Source organism: Pyrus communis, chromosome 6, assembly GCF_963583255.1.
Source record: "Pyrus communis chromosome 6, drPyrComm1.1, whole genome shotgun sequence".
In the NCBI taxonomy this organism is placed as follows: domain Eukaryota; kingdom Viridiplantae; phylum Streptophyta; class Magnoliopsida; order Rosales; family Rosaceae; genus Pyrus; species Pyrus communis.
This window is the reverse complement of record NC_084808.1, coordinates 17,046,832-17,054,508: the sequence shown is the minus strand read 5'-3', so window position 1 is coordinate 17,054,508 and position 7,677 is coordinate 17,046,832.

The window sequence follows — 7,677 nt, the reverse complement described above, 5'->3', positions numbered from 1 at the left end:
AAAAGCGTCAATTCTTGCCAATGTTTGATAAGGGTTTATGCATACATATGTCAACTCGCCTTTTTTAATCTCTTCAACTTAGGAGAAAGACTTGGCTCCTTAAAGAATGAGCAAAAAATCCTCTAAACATCTTATGGCTTATTTATAAATTTTGTGTTTATGATTGTAACTCGTTTATATTATAAATGATTGTGTAAATATAAATTTTATATACAAATAATAATTAAAATCAATATCGTTTAGTCATTTTTTTTCGATAATATCGTTTAGTCATAGAACTATATAAACACAGATTGACGGATTTGCTAAAAACATTATGAACTGTTTATCTATTTGCTACAATTGATTGACTAAACGATTACACTTTCATACAGATTTGGGGTCTATTTCAATTCCTTACAACATCTTTAAAACATTTCACTTTCATTCCTTAAGTACTATTTTATTTCAAAATAATACTTCCGTTACATTTATCATCCATTGATCCATTAAGCGCTGACGTGGCTGCCACGTGGCAAAAAAAAAGTTTTTTAATTTTTTTTTAAAAACCTAAATCTTCTAAAAGAAAAGAAAAAAAAAACCCAAAAACAAACACAACCCTTACTTCGTCTTCCCTTCCTATCCCCCACCCAACCTGCAACCCAGAAGAAGAAGTAGGAGAAAAAAAAAAACTCATCTTCATCTTCCCCGACCCCCTTTCCTAGAAACCCACCCCTTTCTTCCCCCTCCCGTCTTCCCCAAACCCACCGTACCCATCCTCCACATCCTCCTCCGCACCCAGCCTCGCACCCACCCGTGCCCACCTTTCCCGCAACCACACAGAATTGCAAACAGTAGTAGTTCCTCAGCTCCCTCTCTCTCCTCTCTCTCTAAAATTTTTATGTACATTTTTTAATCTGCTTTTCCATAATATAATATAACAGGATTCAATAACACCAACATCTCCCTCTTTTTCTTTCTAATGTTTGTTCCTAAACCATACCCTTCTAACATTAGAAAATTAAAAATTTGATACCAATCTCTCTCTCTTTGCAATCCCTGTCTGTTTTCCCCCAAAACGCAAAATCCCAAACCCTCAAATTTACCAAAAGCAACCAACTTTTCCACAATTTGAGATTTTTGCCCAAATAGGTTCTACTCCTGCTCCTGCTAAAACCGCTTCTGTTGTGCTTTGATAACACTGCTGAGCGTTGCCGTTTTCCGACCCACCACATCAGATCCGAGCGACGAGGCGTGCCTAACCCACATGAGCGAATCCCTCCAAGACCCAACAAAATCCCTCAAGAACTGGACCAAATCCACCTTCGCCAATCCCTGCAACAGCTTGAACTCCTACCTCCAGGTCGCCACCTGCAACAATAGCCGCATCAACAAGCTCTCCCTCACCAATCTCTCCCTTCGTGGCTCCATCTCCCCCTTCATAGACAACTGCACCAACCTCCAGGCCCTTGACTTCTTCCTTCCTTTACACACCCCACTTCTTAAATCCACACCCATTGGGGAAGATGAGATCTAGGTTGTAGGGAAAGGGAGATGGGTTTTTTTTTTTTTTTTTTTTTGTTCCCCTTCTTTTGCAGATGGGAAGATGAATTTTCTGGGTTGCAGATGGGATGGTTTTTTTTTTTTTGTTCGCTTTCTTTTCTGGGTTGCAAATGGGAAACGTGAATTGGGGGGGTAGTGGGGGGATCTGGGTTCTGTAAGTTTTTTTTTTCGTTGAAGATTCAAATGGGGTTTCGGGCGGGGAGGGGGGTGATGGGATTTGGGTTTCCTATGTTTTTTTGTTTTTTGTGTTGAAGATTCAGGTTTTTTTTATAAAAATAAAAAATAAAATAAAATTTGCCACGTGACACACATATGGCAGTCACATGGCACAAATGTGGCAGCCACATCCGCTTAACAGATCAATGGATGAAAAATGTAATGAAGGTATTATTTTGAAATAAAATAGTACTTAAGGTATGAAAATGAAATGTTTTGAACATGTTGTAAGAAATTGAAATAGACTCAAAACCTGAGATATGAAAGTGTAATTTACCCTAGTTTTAATTAATTTTTGAAGAGATGATCTTTACATGGTTATTTATAATGTGACAATTCCATCATAAACACTGAATTATGTGAATATGCCTCGAAGTATTATGAGGGGGAACTCCTTATCAACCTTAAGGAGCCAAACTCTTATTCGAACTAAATAACTAATTATGTTTTAATTAATTAAATAAAGAGAATATGCGTAATGCAAGATCTGTGTGGCTATTTTCTGCAAACATGGCTCCTAAATACCAATCAAGGATTCCATTATTCCTTGATGACTTGAATTAGATAGATTCAATTGAAAGCAACACAAAAGAGTGAAAAACTCCCTCTCTCTCCATATACCTGTCTCGGTTCCCCTGCATGTCCTCCAAGTGTAGGAGAATGGTACTGTTATCTAAGCCAGCCAAACGTGTATGGTTTAGGGAAGCCTGCCCAACTCTTTCAACTATCAATTTTTGTTGTAATTTTCTTTGACTATTAAGTCTCAGATAATTAAGTATAGACGTGATCAATGTTGTAGTTGTATCGATCAATGGCGAACATTTATTATAACTAATAGCCGAGCATATAGTGAGATAGATAAAATAAAACCCTAAGATAACGACTGCTGTTTGCCAAGACGTCATGGATAGCTTATTTATAAAGAAAATAGGAGGTTAGTTTCCCATCAATTTTTTTTGTTATCCAACAAATATGGAAAGGGGGAGACTCATATTATTGTCCACATTTACTATTGGAGCTATGAGTCGTAAAATCTACTTAGATCTGGCAATTTCTTACACGATATGTAAACGACACGAAAATAACGGGTTTTAGGCCGACAAGATAACTAATCAAGTCGTTATCCGGTCTCACGATAAGAATTAGTTAATAATGGGTCTTTAACAGGTTTACACGAGAGTGACACGTGGGTATCAGTTTCGACACATTAAGAAAAAAGTTGTTTTTATGATTTTAATTTTTTAAACTAATAAAAAGCTTACTATAAAATACAATAGTATATGTATATATTGTACATTAAATTATGTATTGTATTACTATTCTATACAAATTTAAAAAATTTAAGTTTTATTTATTTATATAGTATACTATAGGAAAAGAGTGAGATTAAAAAAAATTATAAAACACATGAAAAATAAAAATATCAAGTAACTTAAAAATACCAAATACATTTAAAAAATATAATAATTAATTACAAATGCGAAAAATGTGAAAAAAAATAAAATATGCAAACGCTCGTGATCGCGTCCTCTATGCTTAGAGGATGAGTACATCGTTGTTTGAATTTTTAAAACCAACAAACCCTCGTGAATAGTATTTTTAAAGGAGTTCAAAATAAACCAATATCATTTCCCTTGGTTTGATGAAAATTAAAGGGTTTTATTGTAAAAAACATGCAAGGTTTCCTTAACCTTGAAACGCAACTCCTTTCATTTTGTATATCCTTGAACATTTGGTATTTAATTTGTAGTAATGTACTAATGTTTTTTCATTAGACTTTTATTTTAGGGTGTGACATCTCACATCGCCCAGGGGAGTGATCCTTAATTGTATATTCCCATCCCTACTTAGCACGAGGCCTTTTGGGAGCTCACTGGCTTCAGGTTCCGTAGGAACTCCGAAGTTAAGCGAGAAGGGGGCTAGAGCAATCCCATGATGGGTGACCCACTGGGAAGTTACTCGTGAGTTCCCAAAAACAAAACCGTGAGGGAATGGTAAGCACAAAGCGGACAATATCGTGCTACGGTGGTGGAGCGGGCCCGGGAAGTGATCCGCCCCGGGCCGGGATGTGACAAATTGGTATCAGAGCCTAACCCTGGCCGCGTGTGTGCCGACAAGGACGTCGGGCCCCTAAGGGGGGTGGATTGTGACATCTCACATCGCCCAGGGGAGTGATCCTTAATTGTATATTCCCATCCCTACTTAGCACAAGACCTTTTGGGAGCTCACTGGCTTCGGGTTCTGTAGGAACTCCGAAGTTAAGCGAGAAGGGGGCTAGAGCAATCCCATGATGGGTGACCCACTGGGAAGTTGCTCGTGAGTTCCCAAAAACAAAACCGTGAGGGAATGGTAAGCCCAAAGCGGACAATATCGTGCTACAGTGGTGGAGCGGGCCCGGGAAGTGATCCGCCCCGGGCCGGGATGTGACATAGGGTATGTAATACTTAAAAGGAAAATGTGGCTTTTATGTTTTAAAGTAATATTTATGTGACAATGTGATATACATTTACAAATTTAGTATTATATTTTCCTTAACAGGTAACGAGTCGGGTCATATTACCTGATAATATTAACGAATAATATTAACGAGTCAATTTCGGGTCAAGTCATATTACCTGTTTACTTTAACGGGTGTTACATGACACAACCCATGTGTATGTCATGAAAACGACACGAACACAGAAAACACGACACCAATGTCAAGTTATCTACTATCGATGTGCTAGAACTTTCTTATTGATTACATAACACGAAAAACAAACACAAAATTGATGAAACGTCCAACCTCATGCATGCATTAAGTTACAGAGCCAGGAATTTCAAATAATGAGACCATTTCTAACAAAAAAAAATCTTCATTAGACCATCTTGTTGAGCATTAGGTACAAAAATATCAATTCTTACCAACGTTTGATGAAGGTTTATGTAAACATATGTCAACAAGACATGGATGATAAAAAAAAAAAAAATAGAAGAAGAAGTAGAAGGAGGTTGTAATTTAGGTTGTCCTAGATGTTTATTGGGTCAAATACACTGCGCACACAAGTATACATAGGGTTTTTCAAATTGTTTAGTGTCATGGACAACTAATGACCCATGCTAGCTCCAACACTGCATACAATGTATATTAACCAAGGGTATTCAATATATAAATAGGCAAAATGTTGTATGTATACAAAAGATTCTTCAATGTCACAAGTTGTATATATAATTATGTGTATATCTCTCGCATCACATAATTACTCATGTCATAAGAATAATACATAATCATAAGATAAAGGGTGATTTTCTGAAGAAAAAAAAATCAATAAAAAGTTACAATATTAACAATAGATCAATAATATTTATGTTAATTATAAATAGGTCAAGCATGTATTATGATACTTAAATGCATTTAAAATAAACAAAAATTACAAAATATGCCATTAAAGCTGGCATCCACTTCAACTAACACTCCATTTTCCATAGGTTTATATTTGGAATAAGGCAATACGGATCAAACATTGCAATGCAGTGTCTATTTCCTGATTCTGTTTTTTACATTTGGATTTAGACACTGCATTGCAGTGTCCATTTACTGGTTTCGTTTCTTCCATAACTCAATGCAGTGTCCATTTCCTATTATGTTTTTCACTTTTGGATTCAGACGCTGCGTTGCAGTATCCGTTTCCTAGTTCTATTTTTCCATCACTCACACGTCTCCGACACTTCACACCTCACACCACTCCTGATTTTTACATTTACTATAATGTAGTGTTCGTTTTATAATGTAGTGTCCGATTTTGTAGTTTTTTTTTTTTTTTTTTTTTTTTTTTTTTTTTTTTTACATTTGGATTTGGGCACTGCAATGTTGTGTATGTTTCTTGGTTCCTTTTTTTATTTTTTATTTTTATGTTTAGTAGACCCTTCCATGTAAACGAAGGGCTAGAGAGAGAGAGAGAATGATAGAATATACATGTTCTAACTATTTATAGGATTAAGATCCCTTTAAGATCAATTCCATATATAAGAATAGAAATCCAATGGCCAAAGCCTCTTCATCCGCCTTTCTTCCCCCTTAACTCCTATTTCTCCTTCGCACCCCCACATCCGACCGTTGTCAACAAACCCCAAATTCAATTACAGGTTATCTGCACTCTAGGTCTGATTTATTTTTTCGGTATCCCTTAATGTTTTAGCTTTTTATTTGTCATCTCTTTCTTCTTCTTCATCTTTGAGATTTCTCTCTCTATAATTCTTCCATAGCTAAAAAAAAGATCTCTGCAACGAAAAGACATTGGTTTGCACGACCCCAAACATCGGTTGAGATTTTAAGGTTAAAGGACTTGCAATTGAGGGATGTGGCAGTGATGGGGCTGATTTTTGAGAGGATAAGGTGAGGGACCTGCAATTGGTGGTTGTGGGTTGGGTGGGTTATAGCGGTGTTGGGGCTGATTTTGAGGTGGGGTTGAATTTAATTTGGAATTTGGGGAGTTGGTGGTTCGAGGTTCTAAGCTTCAAAGTGAGGGAGAAAGAGAAGAGTTAAGGGGAAAAGAGGAAAGATAAGAGATTCTGGCCATTGGGTTTGTATCAATGGATGAGACCCATCGGTTTGGAGGATCTCCACAAAATTGATCCATAAAGGATCTAAATCCGTATTTATAATAGCTTAAGCTCATATGACATTTATAGAGAGAGAAAGAGAGAATGATAGAATAGTCAAATTATAACTAGTTATAATGACTTAAAGCCTATGTGGCATTCATCATTGACCTATGCCTAATTAATAAAAATATATCATTGATTAAGTTAAAAACAAAAATATATCATTGATATATGACTTAAGAGTAAATTTTTTATTGACTTTTGACTAAATTACCTTAAGATAAATTGTATACAACCGGCAAAACGTTATATTAATTTTCCCATACATACTCATAAGATCCCTCTTCTTTTTGCATCTCAAACACATCCATATCATATAATCTTAAAGACATATTTAAATAAAGCAAATTTTAGAGATCGAGCAGAGGTGTTTAGTAAAGTTTGAGCATGTTTAAGGGGGTAATTATGACTTAATTGAGGAATAATGTACATTTAGGGTTTTGGTTGTTTACCATCTGTGCACAAAGCCACACACGCTCTCACGAAATTGCTTGGATGGAAATTGGATGGTGTCTTATGTTTCTGTATTATAAATCTTAATTACCGAAGTCATCATTAGAATATAAGCCTTCTCTACACCGTCTCATCAAGGTGTTATTATAATAGTAGCTAATAATTACCACACTAATTAATTACTAGGGTTTCCATTACCAAACATACTACTGAATACTGATGACTCACTCTTAAAGTTATCCATGGCACAACTTCTTTTTCCAGCATATAGAAATGAATTGATCATCAATATAATTTAATTATTTACCAACCAAAGAAAACACATAATGCCAGAAGAGCTGAGATCAAGCAATTATTTCACTCACCTGTTTGGTTTGATTATATATATCTGTTGTATTATACTCTGTTGGTGGCTATGCACCCAATACGATCGCTATTGTAATGAGCTATATAAATTAATATAATATAAAGAAAACTAATGAAAAGAGTTTGAAAATTTTGAATTTTAACGATAAGGATAAAATAAAGGGTAAAGTGAATAGTATCAGGATTTATATGATTTTTCATTAAAGTGAACAGTATCATAAGCTTTTCGTTAAAATTCCCTATAATATATATATATATATATGTATGTATGTATATGTATATGTATATGTAGTTGCATTCAGCTGTCCAGACTTTCTTAGTTTTTTGCAAGGAAAACTTTATGTAAACACCAAAAGCAGTGGGAAAAAAAACCCCAAACTTATCTGGCGTTAACTCTCACTTCTGAACTTTGGTGTGGTAAAAGAAAATCTTCTCTTATTCAACGGTTTGTCAATC